This window comes from Hyla sarda, chromosome 3 (assembly GCF_029499605.1).
Source record: "Hyla sarda isolate aHylSar1 chromosome 3, aHylSar1.hap1, whole genome shotgun sequence".
NCBI classification, from domain to species: domain Eukaryota; kingdom Metazoa; phylum Chordata; class Amphibia; order Anura; family Hylidae; genus Hyla; species Hyla sarda.
Genome location: NC_079191.1, coordinates 297516065 through 297543106, shown reverse-complemented (window position 1 = coordinate 297543106; position 27042 = coordinate 297516065). Strand labels below are relative to the sequence as shown.

Below are 27042 nucleotides of genomic sequence, written 5' to 3'. Positions count from 1 at the left end.
CTTGACACTTATATACTAATGGTAAAGCTTGCCAAACTTCAACTTGAGCTTCACCCCTTACTCTGGAAACACAGGTTCCCCTGGTGGAGGGGCAACAAACCAACAGGTGGCTATTACAATATGTTTTGGCTCATAGACCAGGGAATACTGAAATCCAATCTGAACACAGTCATATAGCTATTCCAATGGGTGTTGGCTCATAGACCTGGGAATATAGAAATCCAATCTGAACAGTCATATAGCACCATTACAATAAGTATACTAAATAACCAAAACTATATACAAAATGCTGGAATGGTGAATATACAGACTAAACAAAATACATACATAGTACAGAAGCCGATAAACAAAAAAGAAAAATAACTAATAAATCATAGATCACTTCTGTAATTCATACCCGCTGGGGAGCGTGTATCGAGGCACAAAATTCAGAACGCCTCTCTCAAAAAAAGCACTCGTGACCAATCCCCTCCTTTTCGTGGGGGGGGGGGGGGGTGGACACGTTCAATGCCTATCAATGCTGGAGGGATCACCATTATGTACTTCTTTGATGTGTCTGGTGAGACCAGAAACAGAACGGGAGGAAGCAAATGCACTGTCTGAATGATGCAAGTGTTCATAAATCAGTCTTTTTAATTTTCGGGTAGTACACCCCACATATTGAACATTGCACACTTTGCAAGTTGTAAGATAAACTACCTAAGTAGTATCACAATTAATGAAGGATTTTATTGAGAAACTCTTACCATTGTCTGAAGATTTAAACGTACCAGTTTTTAACATACGTGCACATAAATTACACCTGGAACCTGAACACTTGTAGCATCCCACAGTACGTAACCACATATTGCCACTGTCCTTTTTTTTTTTTTTTAAATCCCTTGGAGACAGCTTATTCCATAATGACTGTCCCTTTCTTGCAACAAAGTTGACACCTTTCTGTAATAAATTACTTAGAATTTAATTTTCACACAGAGCCGGAAGGTGCTTTATACATTTTTTTATTTAACCCGATAACGACCAAGGACGAGTATAGACGTGCTGTTTGGCGGGCGTTCCGGCACCAGGACGTCTATACTCGTCCTTGGTTGTAACTGTCACCGCTCCTAAACAGCGGGGACAATCGGGTGACACTGAGGGTCACTTGTCCTCGTCCCGGTAGCAATCTGAGTGGTCCTTACAGTTTAACCCTTACAGGCGCGGTCGGAAGTGACCGCTGGCTGTAAGTATTAGGGCAGAGGGAGGGAGCTCCCTCTGTCACCCCTGCAGCACCCCGCAGCACGATAGCGGGGTGCTGTGTGATCCCCAGCGGGCGGGGACCTACCGCACTGCCGGGACCGAAGACAACTTCGTTCCCGGAAGTTTAACCCTTACAGCTGCGGTCGGAAGCGACCGTGAGCTGTAAGGAGTTTTGACAGAGGGAGGGGCTCCCTCTGTCTCTCTCCTGTAGCACCCCGCAACTATTGCGGGGTGATGCTGCTTACCTGGGCAGCCGGGGGTCTTTACAAGGACCCCCAGGTCTGCCCTGGTTATGGCCTGTCAGAACGTGCCAGGGGCACGTCCTGATAAGCTGCCTGCTAGTGTAAAACTAGCAGGCAGCATATATCTGCAATGCTTTGGAATACTAAGTATTCCAAAGCATTAACCCCTTAAGGACCCAGCAGGAGTGAGGTGGCACAGGTGCCGCCTCACGATCACATGATTGATCGGTCGAAACGACCGATCAATTACTGATTCTGGGCGGAGATCTGCACCGGCAGGGGTCTCCTACCTTTGCCCTGGTCCAACAGGGGGTCCCCTCAAGAGAGGCGGCGATTGTCCCGGCGGCAGCAGCGCTGATGGTCCCGGCGGTGCAGGCGGTAGGATACAGTAGGAAGTGAAGCCTGTTCACCTCCTGCTGTTGCTTAGCAACAACTCACAGCATGCACAGCCAAAGGGCATGCTGGGAGTTGTAGTTTTACAACAGCTGGAGTTCCAACTGCAACTCCCAGCATGCCCTTTGGTAGTCTGTGCATGCTGGGAGTTGTAGTTATGCAACAGCTGGAGGCACACTTTTTCTATGAAAAAGTGTGCATCCAGCTGTTGCATAACTACAACTCCCAGCATGCACAGACTACCAAAGGGCATGCTGGGAGTTGTAGCTGTGTGCCTCCAGCTGTTGCAAAACTACAACTCTCAGCATGCCCTTAGGCTGTCAATGCATGCTGAATGTTGCAGTTTTGCAATTACACATTGGTTGTGAAACTGAGTTTGTGTCCTAACTCAGTGTTTCGCAACCAGTGGGCCTCCAGCTGTGTCAAAAATACAACTCCCAGCATGCACTGAGAGACTGTGTACATGCTGGGAGTTCTAGTTTTGCAACAGCTGGAGGCACACTAGTTGCAAAACACTGAGTTAAATAACAAACTCTGTGTTGCGCAACCAATGTGCCTCCAACTGTTGCATGACTACAACACCCAGCATTTATGGTCTGTCAGTGCATGCTGGGAGTTGTAGTTTTACAACAGCTGGAGCATTGGGCCCCCCCCCCCCACCCCATGTGAATGTACAGGGTACATTCACGCGGGCGGGTTTACAGTGAATTTTGTGCTGCAAGTTTGAGATGCAGCAAATTTTCCGCCGTAGCTCAAACTACCAGCAAGAAACTCACTGTAAACCCAACCGTGTGAATGTACCCTAAAAACACTACACCTACACAATATAAAAAGTAAAACATTACATATAAATATACCCCTACACAGCCCCCCCTCCCCCCCCAATAAAAAAAAAAAAAAATGTCTTCTACGGCACTGTTTCCAAAAAGGAGCCTCCAGCTGTTGAAAAACAACTCCTCCCAGCATTGCCGGACAGCCACTGACTGTCAAGGCATGCTGGGAGTTTTGCAACAGCTGGAGACACCCTGTTTGGGAAACACTGCCGTAGGGTATTTTGATGGTAGATGCAAATCCCCAAAATAGGCCTCAAATGCGCATGGCGTTTTCTCGCTTTGGAGCCCTGCCATATTTCAAGGAAATAGTTTAGGGCCACACATGGGGTATTTCCGTACTCAGGAGAAATTGTATTACAAATTTTGGGGGTCTTTTTCTCCTTTTACCCCTTATGAAAAGGTAAAGTTGGGGTCTACACCAGCATGTTAGTGTAAAAAAAATTAATTTTTTTACACTAACATGCTGGTGTTGCCCCATACTTTTAATTTTCACAAGCTGTAAAAAGAAAAAAAAAATGTCTCCTGAGTACAGAAATACCCCATATGTGGGCATAAAATGTTCTGCAGACGCACAACAAGGCTCAGGAGGGAGAGTGCATGTACATTTGAGGCCTAAATTGGTGATTTGCACAGGGGTGGCTGATTTTACAGCGGTTCTGACATAAACGCAAAACAATAAATACCCACATGTGACCCCCATTTTGGAAACTACACCCCTCATGGAATGTAACAAGGGTTATAGTGAGCCTTAACACCCCACAGGTGTTTGACGAATTTTCGTTCAAGTTGGATGTGAAAATGAGAAAAAAAAAAAAAATTTCCACTAAAATACTGGTGTTACCGAAAATTTTTCATTTTCACAAGGGAGAATAGGAATTAAGCCACCCAAAATTTGTAACCCCATTTCTTCTGAGTAAGAACATACCCCACATGTGGATGTAAAGTGCTCTGCGGGCGAACTACAATGCTCAGAAGAGCGCCATTGGGATTTTGGAGAGAGAATGTGTACGAAATTGAAGGCCATGTGTGTTTACAAAGCCCCCATAGTGCCAGAACAGTGCCCCCCCCACATTTGACCCCATTTTGGAAACTACACCCCTCACAGAATGTTATAAGGGGTACAGTGAGCATGTACACCCCACAGGTGTATGACAGATTTTTGGATCAGTGGTGCGTGAAAATGAAAAATTAAATTTTTAATTTGCACAGCCCACTGTTCCAAAGATCTGTCAAACGCCAGTGGGGTGTAAATGCTCACTGCACTCCTTATTAAATTCTGTGAGGGGTGTAGTTTCCAAAATGGGGTCACATGGAGGGGGTGGTCCACTGTTCTGGCACCATGGGGGCTTTGTAAATGGACATGGCCCCCGACTTCTATTCCAATAGAATTCTCTCTCCAAAAGTTAAATGGTGCTCCTTCTCTTCTGAGCATTGTAGTTCGTCCGCAAAGCACTTTAAATACACATATGGGGTAGTTCCATACTCAGAAGAAATGGGGTAACAAATTTTGTGGGTAATTTTCTCCTATTACCCCTTGTAAAATTTGAGGAAAAACAGCATTTTAGTGAAATTTTTTTTTTTTTCATTTACACATCTAACTTTAACAAAAAGTCGTCAAACACCTGTGAGGTGTTAAGGCTCACTGTACCACTTGTTACGTTCCTTGAGGGGTGTAGTTTCCAAAATGGGGTCACTTGTGGTATGTATTGTGTGTATGGTTCTGGCAGCTATAACCCTGTGCAGCCATGAAGTGCGGCCTATAATCCATTCGGCCTAAAATGATGCCCTGAAAGCCAAATGGCGCTCCTCTCCTTCTGGGTCTTACCACGCGGCCAAGGAAACAAATATGGCCTAAGTGGGGGTATTTCCAAACACTGGCCGAGCAGCTTAATAAAATATAGGCTGCATTTCTTGCAATATCAGAAGTGATGTACAAAAAATATGCCCCACAAATGATGCATTTGTGGAAAAAATGCAAATTTCGAATTTTTAACACTGACTTTGTGATAATTCCTGCCAAATAACTATGGTGTTAAAATACTCACTGTACCCCCTAGCGAATACCTTGAGGAGTCTAGTTTTTAAAATGGGGTCATTTGAGGGGGGGGGGGAGGTGTTCCTATGAGGTGTTCCCCACCTTCAAATTTCTGCAAACCTTGCATAGCACATAAAAAAAAGATGTACTTTTCACATTTTCAAAATTTTCTAAGTTCCAAGTTCAATTGTTAGGCTTCTAATAAACAATAAAAATGCTGTCAAAATAAAGTAGACATCTGAAAGTATGAGTTACATAAACTATTTGGTCAGCTAGTAAAAATATATGCAACCTATTAGTGTTAAAATAGCAAAAAATCGTAATTTAAAAAAAGTCATGATTTTTTACATTGTTAAAAAAATAAGCTACAAATGATATCGGCTTAGGCTGCTTTCACACTATAAAATTTATCAGTTTTAAAGATCAGTTTGATGTTCCGTTATGAAAACCCTGAAAATCGGCCATTAAACGTCCGTTAGAAAATCCCATACGTCCGTTAGAAAATCCCTTTATAGTCTATGGGATTTTTACATTATCCGTTTTAATCCGTTATAGTCCGTTATTAATAACGAACGTTATTTTGTGACAGAAGATAGTAACGGGAGAAATAGTGCATGCACTATTTCTTCCGTTCATTCTCCCGTCACAAAATAACGTACGTTATTAATAACGGACTATAACGGATTAAAACGGATAATGTAAAAATCCCATAGACTATAAATGCATTTTCTAACGGACGTATGGGATTTTCTAAGGGACGTTTAATGGCCGATTTTCAGGGTTTTCATAACGGAACATCAAGCGGATCTTAAAAACGGGTGAATTTTATAGTGTGAAAACAGCCTTACTTTTACGATGTACATGAAGGACAACTTGTGACAAAAAAACTTTAGAATTATCGTGATTGGCAAAAGGTTACCAGAGTTATTCTCTAATAAAGACAGACATGCCCGATTTTAAAAAACAGGCTTGGTCTTTCAGGGGCGTACAGGTTTTCTTGTATTGGTCCTTAAGGGGTTAAAAAAAGATATATCAGGAACATGTTGTAGGAACCCTCTTGCAATGCGAGGGGTGTATTCATGTTGATTTTTCATTCTTTCTTCACCGATGATGGTGTAATATGCAAACCCGGCTGACTGGGGGTGGTATGTATAATGATATATTTTTATACCCTTCACTTCTATTAGGTGTTTAGAAAGTATCTTTTTTCATCCACATTGCAAAATGATCACAATCAATTAAGAATTAGTACGTTACTAGATATGAGAGGCCTTTAACTTTAAGTAATGGGAAAGAGAAGATGAATGTGACATATGCCCCTGGGCATGACTACTCCCTACCAACATGGACATAGTCCATGGACATCAAGTGGTTAAATAAGAGGATAATTTGACCTCATAACAACTAACACCACCATATCGTTTATAGGTAACGTCTGAAGTATGAAGGGCATATGTAGCTAGGACTTTAAAGGAGAACTCCAGAATATTAAAATTGTCCCCCCATACTGCTGGCAGTAAAAAAAAATAAAGATGTACATACCTTCCTCCGCTCCCCGGGCCTCCGGTAACCGGCTCTGGTCTCCGCCGCGATCCTCTTCCTTGTTGCCGGTGGACGGCGAGTCATACTGCGCTCAGCCAGTCACCGGCCGCAGTGAAGTCCCGACTCGGCCGGCAATAGACTGAGCGGCAGTGTGACGTTTTCGGCCCTGGCAGCAGGTGCTGGTGTAGAGAAGAATTGTGTCCTGAAGCGTTCTCACACTGCCGCTCAGCCGATTGCTGGCCAAGTCGGGACTTCGCTGCGGCCGGTGATTGGCTGAGTGCAGTATGACTCGCCGACCACTTGGCAACCAGGAAGAGAATCACGACGGAGGCCGGATCCGGTTACCAGAGCCCTCGGGTGAGCGAAGGAAGGTATGTACGTCTTAATTTTTATACTGCCGGCAGTATGGGGGACAATTTTTATATTCTGAAGTTCTCCTTTAAGAGATAACCCAAACAAAGCTGATATGGTGTTTGAGAACATTTTGTTGTTGTGAAGATGTGTAATATCCATGAGGAACGATAGAATAAACTATGTGCAACTCTAAAACTCTATTAAATGTTAGAATTACATGTGTTATGGGTAATACAGTGTACAGCTGATTTATATACAGAGTGTGAATATAAAATATGTTTGTGTAATGCACCATTTCATATTCAGTTAAAAAACATTTATAATTTTGGTATTTAGGTTTTAGATTTGAATGCTTCTGCTTAACCCCTTAAGGACCCTTGACGTACGCGTATGTCATGACACCCTGGTACTTAAGGACCCATGACGTACGTGTACGTCATGGAGAATTACGGCACCGCCACGCGCCGGGCGGGGATCGGACCGGGATGCCTGCTGAAATCATTCAGCAGGCACCCCGTGCAAATGCTCATTTTGGCGATCGCGGTTAATCGCAAGTGAATTCACACTTGAAATTTGCGCGATTACGGGTCTATGGTGACCCGAAATATAAGGAGGATCGCGGTTGTCTAAGACACCTACGATCCACCTGAAGGCATAGGAGTGAGGTGGCAGGGATGCCACCCCTCCTATCCCTTCTATTGGTCGCCAGAAGCGACGACCAATAGCAGATCGGGGGCCAGGGGGTTTCGGGGGCGGGGTGGGGGGGTTACTTTCGTTTTCCCCATCCTGCCCACCCACAATAGGGACCGACAGGGACCGGCGCCGAAGGTCACTTACCCGTCCGGAGGCTGCGGGCGACGGAAATCGGCAGGTGGCGACGCCGTGCGGCTGGATCCTACGGAAGTCGGTGAGTTGCCTAGCAACATCTGGAGGGTACAGTTTGAGACCACTGTACAGTGGTCTCTAAACTGTATCCCTCCATATCTTGCAAAACTAAAACTCCTAGGATGCCCAAACAGCTGTTTGCTGTCTGGGCATGCAGGGATTTGTAGTTTTGCAACAGCTGGAGGACCACAGTTTGGAGATCACTTTGCAGTGTTCTCTAAAACTGTAGCCCTCCAGATGTTGCAAAACTGCAAATCACGGCATGCCCAAACAGATGTGTAGGCATGCTGGGAGTTGTAGTTGCGTACCTCCACCTGTTTCATAAATATATCTCCCAGCATGCCCTTCGGTGATCAGTACATGCTGGGAGTTGTAGTTTTGCAACAGCTGGAGGCACACTGATTGGAAAATACTGAGTTAGGTAACAGAACCTAACTGAAGGTTTTCCAACCAGTGTGCCTCCAGCTGTTGCAAAAGCACAACTTCCGGCATGCACGGTCTTTCAGTACATGATGTAGTTTTGAAACAGCTGGAGGTTTAACCCCCCCCCCCCCCCATTTGAACGTACAGGGTACATTCACACGGGCAGGTTTACAGTAGGTTATCTGCTTCAAGTTTGGGCTGCAGCAAATTTTTCGCCGAAGCGCAAACTCCTAGCGGGAAACTCACCGTAACACGTCAGTGCTAATGTACCCTAAAAACACTACACTAACACAAAATAAAGGGTAAAACACTACATATACACCCCTTTCACTGTCGTCGTCCCCCCCAAATAAAAATTAAGAACGTATTGTATGGCAGTGTTTCCAAAACGGAGCCTCCAGCTGTTGCAAAACAACAACTTCCAGCATTTCTGGACAGCCACTGACTGTCCAGGCATGCTGGGAGTTTAGCAACAGCTGGAGGCACCCTGTTTGGGAATCACTGGCGTAGAATACCCCTATGTCCACCCCTATGCAATCCCTAATTTAGTCTTCAAATGCGCATGGCGCTCTCTGTCGTATTTCAAGGAAACAGTTTAGGGCCACATATGGGGTATTTCCGTACTCGAGAGAAATTGTGCTACAAATTTTGGGGGGCTTTTTCTCCTTTTACCCCTTATGAAAAGGAAAAGTTGGGGGCTACACCAGCTTGTTAGTGTAAAAGAATAAAAAATTTTACACTAACATGCTGGTGTTGCCCCATACTTTTTATTTTCAGAAGCGTTAAAAGGAAAAAAAGACCCCCAAAATTTGTAACACAATTTCTCCTGAGTACGTAAATACCCCTTTTGTGGGCGTAAAATGCTCTGCGGGTGCACAACAAGGCTCAGGAGTGAGAATGCTCTATGTACATTTGCGGCCTAAATTGGTGATTTGCACAGCTGATTTTACAGCGGTTCTGACATAAACGCAAAAAAAAAAAATACCCACATGTGACCCCATTTTGGAAACTACACCCCTCACGGAACGTAACAAGGGGTATAGTGAGCCTGAACACCCCACAGGTGTTTAATGAAAATTCTTAAAAGTTGATTGGAAAAAAGAAATAAAAAAACTTTTTCACTAAAATGCTGGTGTTACCGTAAATTGTTCATTTTCACAAGGGAAAATAGGAAAAAAGCCCCCAAAATTTGTAACCCCATTTCTTCTGAGTAAGAACATACCCCATGTGTGGATGTGAAGTGCTCTGCGGGCGAACTACTCTGCTCAGAAGAGATTGAGCGCTATTGGGCTTTTGAAGAGAAAATTTGTCCGGAATTGAAGGCCACGTGTGTTTACAAAGCCCCCATAGTGCAAGAACAGTGCACCCTCCCACATGTGTCCCCATTTTGGAAACTACACCCTTCACCTAATGTAATAAGGGGTACAGTGAGCATTTATGCCCCACAGGTGTCGGACAGATTTTTGGAACAGTGATCCGTGAAAATGAAAAATTTTATTTTTCATTTGCACAGCCCACTGTTCCAAAGATCTGTCAAATGACAGTGAGTTGTAAATACTCACTGCACCCCTTATTAAATTCTGTGAGGGGTGTAGTATCCAAAATAGGGTCACATGTGGGGGGTCCACTGTTCTGGCACCACGGGGAACTTTGTAAATGCACATGGCCCCTGACTCCCATCCTGGGCTGTGGAGTCGGAGTCGGACAAAATTTTGGGTACCTGGAGTCGGGAGTCAGCAAACAATGCACCGACCCCGACTCTTACTAAATTTAGATTGGAATAAAAAAATAAATAAAAAGTTTAAATGTCCCATTTCACATAAAGTTATAATTAATGACTTCTCTACTGTAAGAATGAAGATCAATGCATGCAGTGCTTCATGTAACCGCAAAACGAACACGTTAAAGGGTATCTCTCATCAAAAAAACTTTTGATATATTATAGATTAACCCCTTAAGGACACATGACGTTCTCATACGTCTCCATGTCCGAGTCCTTAAGGACACATGACGTATGAGAACGTCATGTGTTTTGCCGGCCCCCCGCAACCATCTGGAGCGGAGCCGGCGCCCGATGCCTGCTGAAATCGATCAGCAGGCATCGGGGCATATCGCCCAGGGGGGTCATGATGACCCCCCATGTCGGCGATCGCGGCGCATCGCTCGGCAATTCAGACGAGCGATGCGCTGCGATTCCGTTCCCCGCCGCTCGCCGGGCGGGGATCGGAGCCGGATGTCTGCTGATTTCTATCAGCAGACATCCCGGCAGTGTGCCGGAGGACCGGTCCGGAGGACCTCCTATACCGGCGATCGCTGCAGGACGCCGGTAACTACTAACCGGCGTTCTGCAGCGGTTCCAGGTCATCAGGGTCACGTGTGACCCTGTGACCTGGATATAGATGGTGACTGGTGGTGTAGTATACACCACCAATCACCATCCATGCTGTACTGGGGGCTGGCATTGTGGCCACCCCCTCAGTACAGTTGTGATTGGGTGGCCAAAGTGGCCACACCAATCACATAGTAATGGGAGGGGATCTGGTGGGCTAGGAGCACGTTGCTCCGTTCTGCCCACCATTCCACAGAGATCTGGTGTGCAGGACGGAGCCCCGTGCTGCCCACCATCCCCTCAGTAAAAAAAAAGTGCCCCTTGCCCCCTTTCTGTGGCCCCTTGGCACAGAAATCCCAGGGATAGCTTTAGATTAGGTAGGGACAGGTTAGGGTTAAAAAAAAAAAATAGTTTTTAAATTTTTTTTTTCGGCGTACCTCAGTGGGTGTCCGTGGGTCCGTAGCACCTTTAGCTGCGTGACCCCGGCCCTGCTGGGTCGCTGCGGTCTGCCGTCAGCCTTTTTTTTTGGCGCAGATCTTTTTTTTTTTTTTTTTTTTTCACTAAGCGTGTGTGCGGACCCTCTTAGTTATAAAAGAGCGGTCCGCCACCGTTTGTTAAAGCCCACCCGCCGCTGATCAGTCCCGTAGTACTGATCAGCGTTTTTTTTTGTGGTGCCGGCGCTTTTTTTCGGGTTTTCTAGCGTGTTTTTGCACCCATAGGCGGTCCGTGCCACCAGTAGCAGGCGTGTACTGTGTGGCCGGACCGTACCTGTGTGTGCGGCGTGCCTCATCGCTGTCAGTGATTTATCACTGATCAGCTTTTTTTTGTGGTAAAGGCACCTTTTTCGGTTAACGCGGATTTTTTTGTTGCACCCATAGGCGGTCCGTGCCACCAGTAGCAGGCGTGTACTGTGTGGACGGACCGTACCTGTGTGTGCAGCCTGTCCCACCGCTGTCGTTGATTTATCACTGATCAGCGTTTTTTTTTTTGGTTCAGGCGGGTGCATTTTTTTCGGGATAAAGCGTTTTTTTATTTAATTTTTCGGGTTTTTTGTGTGGGGGTCTGTGAACAAGCCACCAGCCACTGTCCTGGGCTGAGTGGCTGGACCCCCCACTGACTTCTGCGCCCCCTGCCGCCACAAGCGCTAATCAGTGCGCACACCACTGATTAGATAAACGCTTATTTTTTTGGTGCAGGGTTTTTTTTTTGCGCTAGAAGTCCCCCTTTTTTTTAAAAGTCCCCTTTTTATTTTATATTTTTTTCTGTTAGGGCGGGTTAGTTTAGTTAGGTTAGGCTAGGGTGGGTTAGGGAGGTAGTATCGCACCACACCACACGCAGCACACACACCAATAAAGTTTTCCCCCCCCCACACACACACATACCCGTATCCCCATTAGAGTAGGGAAATGGCCCGCAGAGTGTTTTCGGCGGAGGAGGCATATGACCTAATTGCCTCCGACTCTGAAAGCATCTCAGAGGACGATGAAGACCCCACCTTCCTTATTTCATCGTCCTCCTTATCATCTAGTTCAGATGATGAGCCACCAAGGCGGCGAACTCGCCGCCATGCGGTGCCGCAAACCTCCTCTGTCCTTGAGCCTGTGCCCCATGCTAGTATGAGTCCCCCTGGCGCTCATACTAGTGAAGCCCCCCTGCCAAGGTCACTGGTACCTCGTACCGGAGAACTTGACTGGGCTGAGCCAGCGGACCACGAGCCCGTGATTCCTGAGTTTGTTGGCGACTCAGGAATCAAAATTAACATCGCCGGGTTCACTGAAAAGGACTTTTTCGGTAATTTTTTCAGTGACGACTTTGTTAATTTGATGGTTACACAGACGAATCTGTACGCCCAACAGTTCGTCGCCGCTAACCCGGGCTCACTTTTAGCTAGACCCGGCGGCTGGACTCCAGTCGATGCAGCCGAAATGAGGACCTTTTGAGGCCTTGCGCTGCATATGGGTATTGTTCCCCCACTCTGGGTGTTAGCGGGAAAATCGTTTGGGGCCTTTTGCACCTATTGCTAGACAAAGGTTACCACCTTTACGTGGATAACTTTTATACTAGTATCCCTCTCTTTTCATCCCTCGCCGCCAGATCCACGGTCGCTTGTGGGACAGTCCGGAAGAATCAAAGAGGCCTTCCGCCCCATCATTCCCTACATGCTCCTATCCCCCGGGGTGAGTCCCGTGCCTTTTCCCATGAGAACCTGTTGTTGGTCCAGTATAAGGACAAGAGGGATGTCCTTATGCTCACCACAATTCATGGGAATGGCAGCACCCCTGTCCCTGTGCGAGGTACCGCGGGACCGGTCCTCAAGCCCGATTGTATTCTGGACTACAATCGGTATATGGGGGTGAGTTGATCTTTCTGATCAAGTCCTCAAGCCATATAATGCCATGCGGAAAACACGCGTATGGTATAAAAAGGTTGCGGTCTACATGGTACAGGTTGCCATGTACAACTCTTTTATACTGTACCAGAACGCTGGCAACACAGGGACATACCTGGAGTTCCAAGAGGTAGTTCTAAAGGCCCTCATCTATGGTGATCGCCAAAGAGCGGGTCAGAGCACCTCTGGAACTTTAGGTCCCCGGATCGTCCCCGGCCAACACTTTCCAGGTGTGATCCCCAACACTGGAAGGTCGGGACGAACCCAGAAAAGATGCAGAGTGTGTCACAGGAAGGGGAGACGGAGGGACACCACCACTCAGTGTGACACTTGCCCCGATCATCCGGGCCTCTGCATAGGCTGCTTCAGGGAGTATCACACTTCCATGGAGTACTAAATTTTCCATCCTTTGCCCTAAATTTCATTCCCCAGAATTCGGCTCCAATGTACCAGTCCAGGGTACATTATCTTCCAAATTTTATACCAAAATACCCTACCCCCAAAAAATCAAACCCAAAACCTGTTTCCCAATGCCCCTCATAATATCTTTGTCCCCCAAAAATGGGTCATGGGACACAGAGTCGACAGCATTGGAGGTTTGCAGTTGCCTCAAATGCGCAACGCTCTCTCTCTCCACCTGAGCGGGTTGCGCATTTGAGGTAACAGAATAGGGACGGCCCCACATATCCCCTTCCCAGAATGATGATTCAGAGTATAGGGTTTGGGGCGGGCATCATTTTTACTTTTGGCTGTACTCTGGGTCATCATTCTGGGAAAATAATTGGCATATCAGTTCTAAAATTGCTATTCCCCCCCCCCCCCCCCCCCATAGTACTCTTCATCCATTCCTGGAAAATAAATGAAGGGAACACCCGTCTGTTCCAAATCTCCACTTCACCCTATACACCTTCCTTACGGGGTGTACTGTTTGTAATAGGCTCACATGTGGGTGTTCCTTTCTTGTATTTTCCTCTGAATGTATGTAACTGTTAGGTCCGTAACAAACATCCGCCTCAAATGCGAAGAGTTCTCGCTGAGCTCTGTCGTATTTCCAGGCGACAATTCGGAGTCACATGTTAGTTGTTCCCAGAAAAATGAAGCAGAGTATAGGTTGAAAATTGCAATTTTCAAAAGCTACCCTTCATCCATTCCTGGAAAATAAATTTAGGAAACACCTGTGCATTAAAAATGTCCTCTTTACCCCTATACCCAATCCTCAGGGTGGGTACTTTCTGTAATGGTGCCACATGTGGGTGTTTCATTTTTGTATTTTCCTCGGAATGTATGTAACCGTCAGCTACTGATATGCCAAAGGTCACAAATACAAAGTGACCTCTATGACTTCTGAGCCTTGTTGTGCGCCCGTCCAGCACGTTACCCCATATGTGGATGTATTTTTATAGTCAGGGGGAAAAGCCCTCCAAAATGTGTAACCCAATTCCTCATATTACCCCTTGTGAAAATGTTAATAATTGGGTAACCCCAGCATTTTACTGTAAAAAAATCTAATTTTTCAATTTATGGCCCACTTTTCAAAAAACCTGTGAGGTGTAAGTACTCACTGTAACACTGTTACGTTCCCCAAGGGGTCTAGTTTCCAAAATGTATGCCATGTTTTTTTTTTTTTTTTTACTGTCCTGGCACCATAGGGGCTTCCGAAATGCGGCATGTCCCCAGAGCAAAATTTGTAACTCCTCTTCTGAGACCTGTAGTGCGCCAGCAGAGCACTTTTCACCCCCATATGGGGCGTTTTCTGAATCGGGAGAAATTGGGCTTCAAATTTTGGGGGGTATTTTCTGCTTTAACCCTTTGTAAAAATGTAAAATGTTTGGGAAACCAAGCTTTTTTGGTAAAATGTATTCTTTTTTTTTTGCATATGCCAAAGTCGTGAAACCCCTGTGGGGTATTAAGGTTCACTTTACCCCTTGTTACGTTCCCCAAGGGGTCTAGTTTCCAAAATGGTATGCCATGTGTTTTTTTTTTTTGCTGTCCTGGCACCATAGGGGCTTCCTAAAAGAGGCATGCCCCCAGAGCAAAATTTGCTTCAAAAAAGCCAAATGTGACTCCTTCTCTTCTGGGACCTGTAGTGCGCCAGCAGAGCACTTTTCACCCCCATATGGGGTGTTTTCTGAATCAGGAGAAATTGGGCTTCAAATTTTGGTGGGTATTTTCTGCTTTAACCCTTTGTAAAAATGTAAAATTTTTGGGAAATCAAGCATTTTTGGTAAAATTTATTCTTTTTTTTTTTGCATATGCCAAAGTCGTGAAACCCCTGTGGGGTATTAAGGTTCACTTTACCCCTTGTTACGTTCCCCAAGGGGTCTAGTTTCCAAAATGGTATGCCATGTGTTTTTTTTTTGCTGTCCTGGCACCATAGGGGCTTCCTAAATGAGGCATGCCCCCAGAGCAAAATTTGCTTCAAAAAAGCCAAATGTGACTCCTTCTCTTCTGGGACCTGTAGTGCGCCAGCAGAGCACTTTTCACCCCCATATGGGGTGTTTTCTGAATCGGGAGAAATTGGGCTTCAAATTTTGGGGGGTATATTCGGATTTAACCCTTTTGTAAAAATTTCAAATTTTTGGGAAACCAAGCATTTTAGATATTTTTTTTTTTTTTTTTTTTTTACATTTGCAAAAGTTGTGAAACCCCTGTGGGGTATTAAGGCTCACTTAATTCCTTGTTACGTTCCTCAAGGGGTCTAGTTTCCAAAATGGTATGGCATGTGAGCGGTTTTAGCTGTTCTGGCACCATAGGGGCTTCCTAAATGCAACATGCCCCCCAAAAACCATTTCAGAAAAATATACTCTCCAAAATCCCCTTGTCGCTCCTTCGCTTCTGAGCCCTCTACTGCGCCCGCCGAACAATTAACATAGACATATGACTTATGTGCTTACTCGAGAGAAATTGGGCTACAAACACAAGTAAAATTTTTCTCCTTTTACCCCTTGCAAACATAAAAAAATTGGGTCTACAAGAACATGCGAGTGTAAAAAATGAAGATTTTGAATTTTCTCCTTCACTTTGCTGCTATTCCTGTGAAACACCTAAAGGGTTAACACACTTACTGAATGTCATTTTGAATACTTTGGGGGGTGTAGTTTTTATAATGGGGTCATTTATTATGTATTTCTAATATGAAGACCCTTCAAATCCACTTCAAACCTGAACTGGTCCCTGAAAAATATTGAGTTTGAAAATTTTGTGAAAATTTGGAAAATTGCTGCTGAACTTTGAAGCCCTCTGGTGTCTTCCAAAAGTAAAAACTCGTCAATTTTATGATGCAATCATAAAGTAGACATATTGTATATGTGAATAAAAAAAAAATGTATTTTGAATATCCATTTTCCTTACAAGCAGAGAGCTTCAAAGTTAGAAAAATGCAAAATTTTCAATTTTTTCGTCAAATTTTGGGATTTTTCACCAAGAAAGGATGCAAGTTACCTTAAAATTTTACCACTATGTTAAAGTAGAATATGTCACGAAAAAACAATCTCGGAATCAGAATGATAACTAAAAGCATTCCAGAGTTATTAATGTTTAAAGTGACAGTGGTCAGAATTGCAAAAAACGCTCCGGTCCTTAAGGTATAAAATGGCCTGGTCCTTAAGGGGTTAATGTATGCAGAATAACTTTACAATTGCATGTTATTAAAAATATGCTTCTTTCTATTTAATTTTCCACTTTGAAGAAATGACCACTAGGGGTCTCCCTACCAGTCCTGGCAGCAAGCATTTCAGACTCATGCTGGAGTCCTAAACACTAAGAGCTGCCAGTCTGCTTTGTTCACAAAGGAGAACACTCAGAGCTGCCAGTCTGCTTTGTTAACAAAGGAGAACACTCAGAGCTGCCAGCCTGCTTTGTTCACAGCCTGTTTGGCTGTGAACAAAGCAGGCTGGCAGCTCTTAGTGTTTAGGACTCCAGCATGAGTCAGAAATGCTTGCTGACAGGACTGATTGGGAAAAATACAATAGAAAGAAGCATATTTTTCATTAACATGCTATTTGAAAGTTATTCAACATTCATTAATCTAAAATATATCAAAAGCTTTGATGAGAGGTACCCTTTAAGTGACCGTGAAGAAGCATGCTTTTCATGTTCTTCACTATATGGCACGCAACGCACAATTAGGAGCGGCAATACTTATATTTTCCATAGTGTTGTGTTCTGCTGTTACAGGGAACCCATGGGTAACCTAGCCTCTCATGTTTTTTGCAGGACTAGAGAATGGAGGGTCAATAGTTAAAGGGAATGGAGGGTCAATAGTTAAAGACTGAAGCTGTAAACCATTGGAAAAAGGCTATAAAACTTGTAAACTCGATTGTTAGCTTAAAGGGGTATTCCGCCCCTAGACATCTTATCTCCTATCCAACGGATAGGGGATAAGATGTCAGATCACCTGGGTCCCGCAGCTCGGGACCCCCGGGATCGCCGCTGCGGCACTGCGCGTTCGCTCTGTGCGTAATGACGAGCGATACAGGGGTCGGAGCATCGTTACGTCATGGCTGCGCCCCTCGTGATGTCACGGCCCGCCCCCTCAATACAAGTCTATGAGAGGGGCCATGGCGGTCATCACGCCCCCTGCCATAGATTTGCATTAAGGGGGCGGGCTGTGATGTCACGAGGGGCAGAGCCATGACGTCACACTTCTCCGTCCCCTGTATCGCCCGTCATTATGCACAGAGCGAACTTGCTCTGAGTAGTAATGAAAGCGCGGTGCAGTAGTGGCGATCCCGGGGGTCCCCAGCAGCGGGACCCCGGTGATCTGACATCTTATCCCCTATCCTTTGGATAGGGGATAAGATGTCTAGGGGCGGAGTACCCCTTTAAACAGGACTATGGAATTCTACTAGGGAAATCATGTTTTATAATAATTGCCCCTTCCTGGATCCTCCCCCTGCCCTATCTTCAGCAGCAGATCAGCACACAAACTGTTCAATACAGTAGACTTTTGGCTTTCCAGCCAGTAGTCCTGTGGTAATGACATGTATGTTGCCTTTCTTTCCTTCAAGGAATGTATAAAATACATTTGCATATTAATACAGAGGAGTCGGGGAGTCTGAGTCGGAAGTACAAAAAACTCCGGAGTCGGAACATTTATCTACCGACTCCACAGCCCTGCTTCCATTCCAAACTTTTTTTTCCCAAAAGCTCAATGGCGCTCCTTCTCTTCTGAGCATTGTAATGTGCCAGCGGAGCACTTGACGTACACACATGGGGTATGTTCTTACTCAGAAGAGATGGGGTTCAAAATTTTGGGGGGCTTTTTGTCCTATTATCCCTTGTAAAGATTTTAAATTTGAGGGAAAACTAGCATTTTAGTGAAAAGAAAAGAAAATTATTTACACGTCCAACTTTAACCCCTTAAGGACCCAGCCATTTTACACCTTAGGACCCGGCCATTTTTTGAACTTCTGACTACTGTCACTTTAAACATTAATAACTTTGGAATGCTTTTAGTTATCATTCTGATTCTGAGATTGTTTTTTCGTGACATATTCTACTTTAGCATAGTGGTAAAATTTTGTGGTAACTTGCATCCTTTCTTGGTGAAAAATTAGAAAATTTGATGAAAAATTAGAAAATTTAGCATTTTTCTAACTTTGAAGCTCTCTGCTTGTAAGGAAAATGGATATTCCCCAAAAAATTTTTTTTTTTATTCACATATACAATATGTCTACTTTATGTTTACATCATAAAATTGACATGTTTTTACTTTTGGAAGACACCAGAGGGCTTCAAAGTTCAGCAGCAATTTTCCAATTTTTCACAAAATTTTCAAACTCACTATTTTTCAGGGACCAGTTCAGGTTTGAAGTGGATTTGAAGGGTCTTCATATTAGAAATATCCCATAAAAGACCCCATTATAAAAACTGCACCCCCAAAGTATTCAAAATGACATTCAGTCAGCATTTTAACCCTTTAGGTGTTTCACAGGAATAGCAGCAAAGTGAAGGAGAAAATTCACAATCTTCATTTTTTACACTCGCATTTTCTTGTAGACCCAATTTTTGAATTTTTACAAGGGGTAAAAGGAGAACATTTATACTTGTTTTTGTAGCCCAATTTCTCTCGAGTAAGCACATACCTCATATGTCTATGTAAAGTGTTCGGCGGGCACAGTAGAGGGCTCAGAAGCGAAGGAGCGACAAGGGGATTTTGGAGAGTACGTTTTTCAGAAATGGTTTTTGGGGGGCATGTTGCATTTAGGAAGCCTCTATGGTGCCAGAACAGCAAAAAAAAACACATGGCATACCATTTTGGAAACTAGACCCCCTGAGGAACGTAACAAGGAATTAAGTGAGCCTTAATACCCCACAGGTGTTTCACGACTTTTGCATATGTAAAAAAATAAAAATACATTTTTTTTCACTAAAATGTGTGTTTCCCCCCAAATTTCACATTTTTGCAGGGGTTAATAGCAGAAAATACCCCCCAAAATTTGTAACCCCATCTCTTCTGAGTATGGATTTACCCCATAAGTTGACCTGAAGTACACTACGGGCGAACTACAATGCTCAGAAGAGGAGTCATATTTGGCTTTTTGAGAGCAAATTTTGCCCGGGGGGCATGTCGCATTTAGGAAGCCCCTATGGTGCCAGGACAGCAAAATAACCTCCACATGGCATACCATTTTGGAAACTAGACCCCTTGAGGAACGTAACAAGGGGTACAGTGAGCATTTACCCCCCCACTGGTGTCAAACTTTTTTATTTGCACAGCCGATTGTTCCAAAGATCTGTCAGATACCAGTGGGGTGTAAATTCTCACTGCATCCCTCATTACATTCCGTGAGGGGTGTAGTTTCTGAAATGGGGTCACGTGGGGTTTTTTTTTTTTTTGCATTTGTTAAAACTGCTGTAACAATCAGGCACCCCTGTGCAAATCACCTCAAATGTACATGGTGCACTCTCCCTTCTGGGCCTTGTTGTGCACCCACATATGGGGTATTTCCGTAGTCAGGAGAAACTGCATTACAAATTTTGGTGGGCTTTTTTCCCTTTTACCTCTTGTCAAAATGAAAAGTATAGGGCAACACCAGCATGTTAGCGTAAAAAAATATTTTTTTTTTTTACACTAACATGCTGGTGTAGACCCCAACTTCACCTTTTCCTAAGGGGTGAAAGGAGAAAAAGCCCCCCAAAATTTGTTAGGCAATTTCTCCCGAGTACGGCGATACCCCATATGTGGCCCTAAGCTATTGCCTTGAAATACGACAGGGCTCCGAAGTGAGAGAGCGCCATGTGCATTTGAGGCCTGAATTAGGGATTTGCATAGGGGTATTCTACGCCAGCGATTCCTAAACAGGGTTCCTCCAGCTGTTGCAAAACTCCCAGCATGCTTGGACAACGGCTGTCCGACAATACTGGGAGTTGTTGTTTTGCAACAGCTGGAGGCTCCATTTTGGAAACAGTGGCGTACTAGACGTTTTTTTATTTTTATTGGGGAGGGGGGCTGTGTAGGGGTATGTGTATATGAAGTGTTTTTTACTTTTTATTTTTTTTTGTGTTAGTGTAGTGTTTTTAGGGTACAGTCACACGGGCATGGGATTACAGCGAGTTTCCCGCTGCGAGTTTGAGCTGCCGCGCAAAATTTGCTGCATCGCAAACTTGCAGCCTGATACTCATTGTAAGCCCCCTGCCCATGTGAATGTACCCTTTACATTCACAGGGGGGAGGGACCTCCAGCTGTTGCAAAACTACAACTCCCAGCATGCACAGTCTATCAGTGCATGCTAGTAGTTATAGTTTTGCAACAGCTAGAGGCACATGGGTTGGGAAACACTGAGTTAGGAAACAGACAATGTTTCCCAACCAGTGTGCCTCCAGTTGTTGCAAAATCACAACTCCTTAACATTCTCAGGCATGCTGGAAGTAGTAGTTCGGCAACATCTTTAGAGCCAGATGTTGCCGAACTACAACTCCCAGCATGCTTGGAGTTGTAGTTTTGCAACATCTGGAGGACTACAGTTTGCAGAACATTAATACAGTGGTTCCCAATCTGTGCCCTTCCAGATGTTGCAAAACTACAACTCCCAGTATGCCAAAACTGTCCAGGCATGCTGGGAGTTGTAGTTCTGCAACATCTGAAGGGCCAGATGTTACAGAACTACAACTCCCAGCATGCCTGCACAAAAAGGGCATGCTGAGGATGTGTAGTTTTGTAACATCTGGAAGGGCACAGTGGTCTCCAAACTGTGGACCTCCAGATGTTGCAAAACTGAAACTCAACTCCCAGCATGCCCAGACGCCAAGGGCTGTCTGGGCATGCTGGGATGATGGGAGTTGTAGTATACAGGGTCACATTACAGCAATGCATGCCGCTTTACGGCCGGGGCCGGGCCCCAGCACTCCCCCGTCCCCCGCCGCGTCCTCCGGTCTTCCTCCCATCCTCTCCGGACTTCCAGGGGCCGGGCAGGGCGGGAGGAAGTATAGCCCCCCCCCCCCCCCCCCCCCTGCGATTGGTCGGTTGGATCGCAGAGGATAGGAGGAGGTGGCAGGCTTGCCACCTCGCTCCTATACTTTAGCATGGTCCTGGCTGTCTGTGACAACTGGGATCATGCAAAATTACAGGGCGGTCGGGTCCCAGAGGCTGTTGTGATTTCAGCAGCGATTTGCGGCGATCGCCGACATGGGGGGCCTACATGGCCCCCCTCAGCGTTTGCCCTGGATGCCTGCTGAACGATTTCAGCAGGCATCCGGTTCCGATCTCTGCGCGGCGGTGACCGGAATGACTCAGGACGTATGCATACGTTAGGTTGCTTGTTAGGTTCTTTGAGGGGTGTAGTTTCCAAAATAGTATGCCACGTGTTTTTTTTTTTTTTTTTTTTTTGCTGTCCTGGCACCATAGTGGCTTCCTAAATGGGACATGCCCCCCAAAAACCATTTCAGCAAAATTTGCTTTTCAAAAGCCAAAAGTGACTCCTTCTCTTCTGAGCATTGTAGTTCACCCGCAAAGCATTTTACGTCCTAACATGGGGTATTTCCATACTCAGAAGAGTTGGGGTTACAAATTTTGAGGGGCATTTTGTCCTATTATCCCTTTGTAAAAAATGAATTTGAGGGAAAACTAGCATTTTAGTGAAAAAAAATAAATCATTTACACATCCAACTTTAACGAAATGTCGTCGAACACCTGTGGGGTGTTAAGGCTCAGTGGACCCCTTGTTACGTGCCTTGAGGGATGTAGTTTCCAAAATAGTATGCTATGTGTTCTTTTTTTTTTTTTTTTTTGCTGTTCTGGCACCATAGGGGCTTCCTAAATGTGACATGCCCCCAAAAATCATTTCAGAGAAACTCGCTCTCCAAAATCCCATTGTCGCTCCTTCCCTTCTGAGCCCTCTACTGCGCACGCCGAATACTTGACATACACATATGAGGTATTTTCTTACTCGAGAGAAATTGGGTTACACATTTTAGGAACATTTCTCTCCTTATACCCCTTGTAAAAATTCAAAAACTGGGTCTACAAGAACATGCCAGTGGAAAAAATTAAGATTTTGAATTTTCTCCTTCAATTTGCTGCTATTCCTGTGAAACACCTAAAGGGTTAACAAACCTTTTGAATGTCATTTTGAATATTTTGAGGGGTGCAGTTTTTATAATGGGGTCATTTATGGGGTATTTCTAATATGAAGGCCCTTCAAATCCACTTCAAAACAGAACTGGTCCCTGAAAAATTTCGATTTAGAAAATTTTGTGAAAAATTGGAAAATTGCTGCTATATTTTGAAGCCCTCTGATGTCTTCCAAAAGTAAAACAAGTCAACTTTATGATGGAAACATAAGGTAGACATATTGTATATGTGAATAAATTTATCATTTATTTGGAATATTCATTTTCCTTATAAGCAGAAAGCTTAAAAGTAAAAAAATGCTAAATTTTCTATTTTTCATTAAAATTTTGAATTTTTCACCATGATATGATGCAAGTATCGACAAAATGTTACCACTAACATAAAGTAGAATATGTCACGAAAAAACAGTCTCTGAATCAGAATGAAAGGTAGAAGCATCCCAGTGTTATTAATGTTTAAAGTGACAGTGGTCAGATGTGCAAAAAATGGCCAGGTCCTACAGTGAACCTTAAGGGGTTAACCATGGCTGCCAGGATCAAAATGGAGACTCATGTTTCTCCACTTTTGATCCAATCAAAATTCACAACCTATTTAAAACACCCCCCCGCTTCATTTCCATGAGTCAACAGGAAATTGACCCAAGTGAAATGAAGAAAAGATATATTGGAGAACATACCGTTAATTTAAAATAAATGGACCACAAATTGTGTCTACTTTTACGACACATACCCAATGTGCAAATATAATTATGCAACTTCACTTTGTGTATTAACGTGAATTTTAGTTGTAGACCATTAATGAATGTGTGCTAATGATAGCGACAATTATTTAATGACCACGGTAGGAAAACTGTCTCGATTAGAGATGAACGAACTTACAGTAAATTCGATTAGTCACGAACTTCTCGGCTCGGCAGTTGATGACTTTTCCTGCATAAATTAGTTCAGCTTTCCAGTGCTCCGGTGGGCTGGAAAAGGTGGATACAGTCCTAGGAGACTCTTTCCTAGGAATGTATCCACCTTTTCCAGCCCACCGGAGCACCTGAAGGCTGAACTAATTTACGCAGGAAAAGTTATCAACTGCCGAGCCGAGAAGTTCGTGACAAATCAAATTTACTGTAAGTTCGCTCATCTCTAGTCTCGATTATTGATTTTTAACCCCTTAAGGACCGGGGTTTTTTCCGTTTTTGCATTTTCGTTTTTTGCTCCATGTCTTTAAAAAATCATAACTCTTTCAATTTTGCACCTAAAAATCCACATGATGGCTTATTTTTGGCGCCACCAATTCTACTTTGTAATGACGTCAGTCATTTTGCCCAAAAATCTATGGTGAAACGGAAAAAAAAATCATTGTGCGACAAAATTGAAAAAAAAAAAAAACGCCGTTTTGTAACTTTTGGGGGCTTCCGTTATCTTTATTCTGTAGGTCCATACGATTAAAATGATACCCTACTTATATAGGTTTGATTTTGTCGGACTTGTGGAAAAAATCATAACTACATGCAGGAAAATTAATACGTTTAAAATTGTCATCTTCTGACTCCTATAACTTTTTTTATTTTTCCGTGTATGGGGCGGTATGAGGGCTCCTTGTTTGCGCCGTGATCTGAAGTTTTTAACGGTACCATTTTTGCATTGATAGGACTTATTGAATTTTTTTGCGCGCATGCCATTGACCGAGCGGTTTAATTAATGATATATTTTTATAATTCGGACATTTCCGCACGCGGTGATACGATATATGTTTGTTTTTATTTTTATTTACACAGTTTTTTTTTTTTTTATTGGAAAAGGGGGGTGATTCAAACTTTTAATAGGGGAGAAGTTAAATGATCTTTATTCACTTTTTTTTTTGCAGTGTTATAGGTCCCATAGGGACCTATAACACTGCACACACTGATCTTCATCATTGATCACTGGTTTCTCATAAGAAACCAGTGATCAACGATTCTGCCGCATGACTGCTCATGCCTGGATCTCAGGCACTGAGCAGTCATTCGGCGATCGGACAGCGAGGAGGCAGGTAGGGGCCCTCCCGCTGTCCTGTAAGCTGTTCTGGATGCCGCGATTTCGCCGCGGCCATCCCGAACAGCCCACTGAGCTAGCCAGCAACTATCGCTTTCGCTTTTAGCCGCGCGGCTCAGCTCTGAGTGTGCGGCTAAAGGGTTAATAGCGCGCGGCGCCGCGATCGGCGCTGCGCGCTATTAGAGGCGGGTCACGGCTTCACTATGACTCCGGGCCCGCCGTGATATGACGCGGGGTTACTGTGTAACCCCGCGTTATATCAGGAGAGCAGGACCAAGGACGTACCGGTACGTCCTTGGTCCTTAAGGGGTTAAGAAACGTGTCTCTGTGAAGGCTCTCAGTTGCTAGTCCGGCAATTGGCAACTCAGATGTACTGAGCTTCTATTTTTCACTTCAGTTACAAATCTAATTATTATTATTAAGAAGTACATTTGACCTTGATTTGGTACATTCTACTATGTGATGCTGATAAGACGTTCACAGTGAGATGAAAAAGAAAATGTTTAAATAAAGCTGCAGACATGTGACAGGCAAGTTCTCCCTTGCTATGCCCCCCTTCCTTTGCTTCCTAGATTATAGAGGACTCTTTAAGTGTTTAAGTTAGATGAAGACTACTCATAGTCTCTGAAGCAGGTAAGATGATTATGGAGTGTGTTGGTAAGGTACCCTTATTGTTTTACCTAGGTCATAACAGATGAAGATAATGAAGTCTGCACAAACCCTCTTTTTGCATTATTGAATCCTGAGGCCACCCAATATACGGACATTACTACACACAGCTCCCTTCTGCTTATTGTATAGGGCCATATATGTTACCATGGGGTACAAGACTGTTGGCACACACACAGGGGTGTGAAAAAAAAACAAAAAACTACTTTTCCAAGGGACTAAAGCGGAACACAATCTACTGGTCCCTAAGGAAAATCCACTTGTCCTGGTAGATTAAATTATTTCAACCAAAATAGTATGATTCACCACACTAGACCACCAGGGATGGATATAAGATCCCTTTAGACACTGCTGTCAACTTAGACAGCGTTGATCTAATGGTTTAAGAGCGGCCACGGCGATCGCAGCATGCCAGGCTATTAGCGGCGGGAGAGCTGTAGCCAGCTCCTTTTACACCCGAGGCAAGCCTCCCCATCTGACCCCTATAACTCAAATTTTTCCATAAATAGGGATGTATGAGGGCAATCTTATGTGCCGTGATCTGTAGTTTTTATCGGAACCATGTATTATCAGAACTTTTTTTAGGAAAGGGGATTAATCAGACATATATGCACTTTTTAAAATATTTTAATTACTATTTTTCAGTCTTCATAGGGACTTTTATATGGAGTCTTGATTGGAAAACACTTAACAACGAGGTTTCTGCTTCTCCAGTTTATGTGGTGCATTTTATTTACTCTGTGTAAGAAAATACTGGAAGTTGCATTTAGTTACTAGATAATTACAACACGCAGCATGCCCTGATACAGCCTATGGTTGTGTGGGTGTTGCAGCATGTTGCACTCTATAGTAGTACAGTTAAGGTTATTGTGTAACATGCTGGGAGTTGTAGTTTTGGTTCGTGTCAGCTGCAGAGCCATAGGCTGTGTCAAGGAATACTGGGAATTGCAGTTAGTAACTACAACACCCAGCATGCCTTGATGCAGCCTATGGCTCTGCAGCTGACCCGAACCAAAACTACAACTCCCAGCATGTTACCCTTTATAGTTCTACAGTTTAGGTTACGGTGCAACATGCTGGGAGTTGTAGTTTTGGTTTGGGCGTGTTTGCGTGCATCTGTGGGGCTCTTGGTCGTCGGGCGAGTATGAAGGGGCAGGATTCTAATGGTGCAATTTAGTGCGGGTGGCCAGAAACCACTAAAAATAATTTTAAAAAATTATATAGCGCAACTAGCGGCAACACTTGTCAGTCCGCCCCTGTACAAAACATACATGCATACTCATATACATATACATACATCGGCCACCGCCCCCTATATTATACATTACATACATATCATACATGCAGACACATACATACACCCGCCGCTGCCCCCCATTATACATTACATACACACATACACAGACATCATACACACATCCATCATAAATACACAGACATCATACACACATCATATATACACAGACATCATACACACATCATACACAAGAAGCAGGGGGAGAGCGAGGACGAACACAGCTCGGTACACAGCTCCTCCCCTCCCCCGCACACAGCTCCATCCCCTCCCCCTTCCCCTCCCTATGCTCTGTCTCCACAGGACCTCATCTACCATGGAGTGGCTGCAAGTTTGCACAGGGAAAACAGAGCAGGGGGGGGAGGGGGAGAGGACGTCCGTGCACAGCTCCTCGCCTCCATAATGACTACTATGTGTGAGGAGGACAGACTGCACTGCACGGGCTAATGCGGAAATCTCGCCTCACACGAGCGGGGGTGGGGGTTCTCTGAGCAGCGGCCCCCGGCTACTGAAATCAGCTGGGGGCCGCCACCCCCTCCATACACTCTGAGCGCTGGTGTGAGGTGCAGACTAGCATCGCCTCCTGCGCCTTACACCGGCATTAAAGAAAAATAAGGGGGAAGTCGGTCTGTCCCTGCTTGCCCGATACAGGGCTAAATCTAAGAACAATTCACCTGCCCGGCGTCCAGAACTATTTGTCCCGGGCATCGGGCGATAGGATTTCCACATCCCTGGGAGGTTAGTTATCACGTCAAAATCATCGTGTTATATTTTGATTGGTTATTTGAGTATTGTGTCTGTATATATTAGCATATTT

The 27042-nt window shown here is 44.4% G+C and overlaps 1 protein-coding gene across 5 annotated transcripts in view; it reads left to right on the top strand.

Annotated features, from left to right (window-relative positions):
• TSNAX (translin associated factor X) overlaps positions 1-27042 on the top strand; it is a 278657-nt gene that overhangs the window by 21633 nt on the left and 229982 nt on the right. The window lies entirely within an intron of this gene.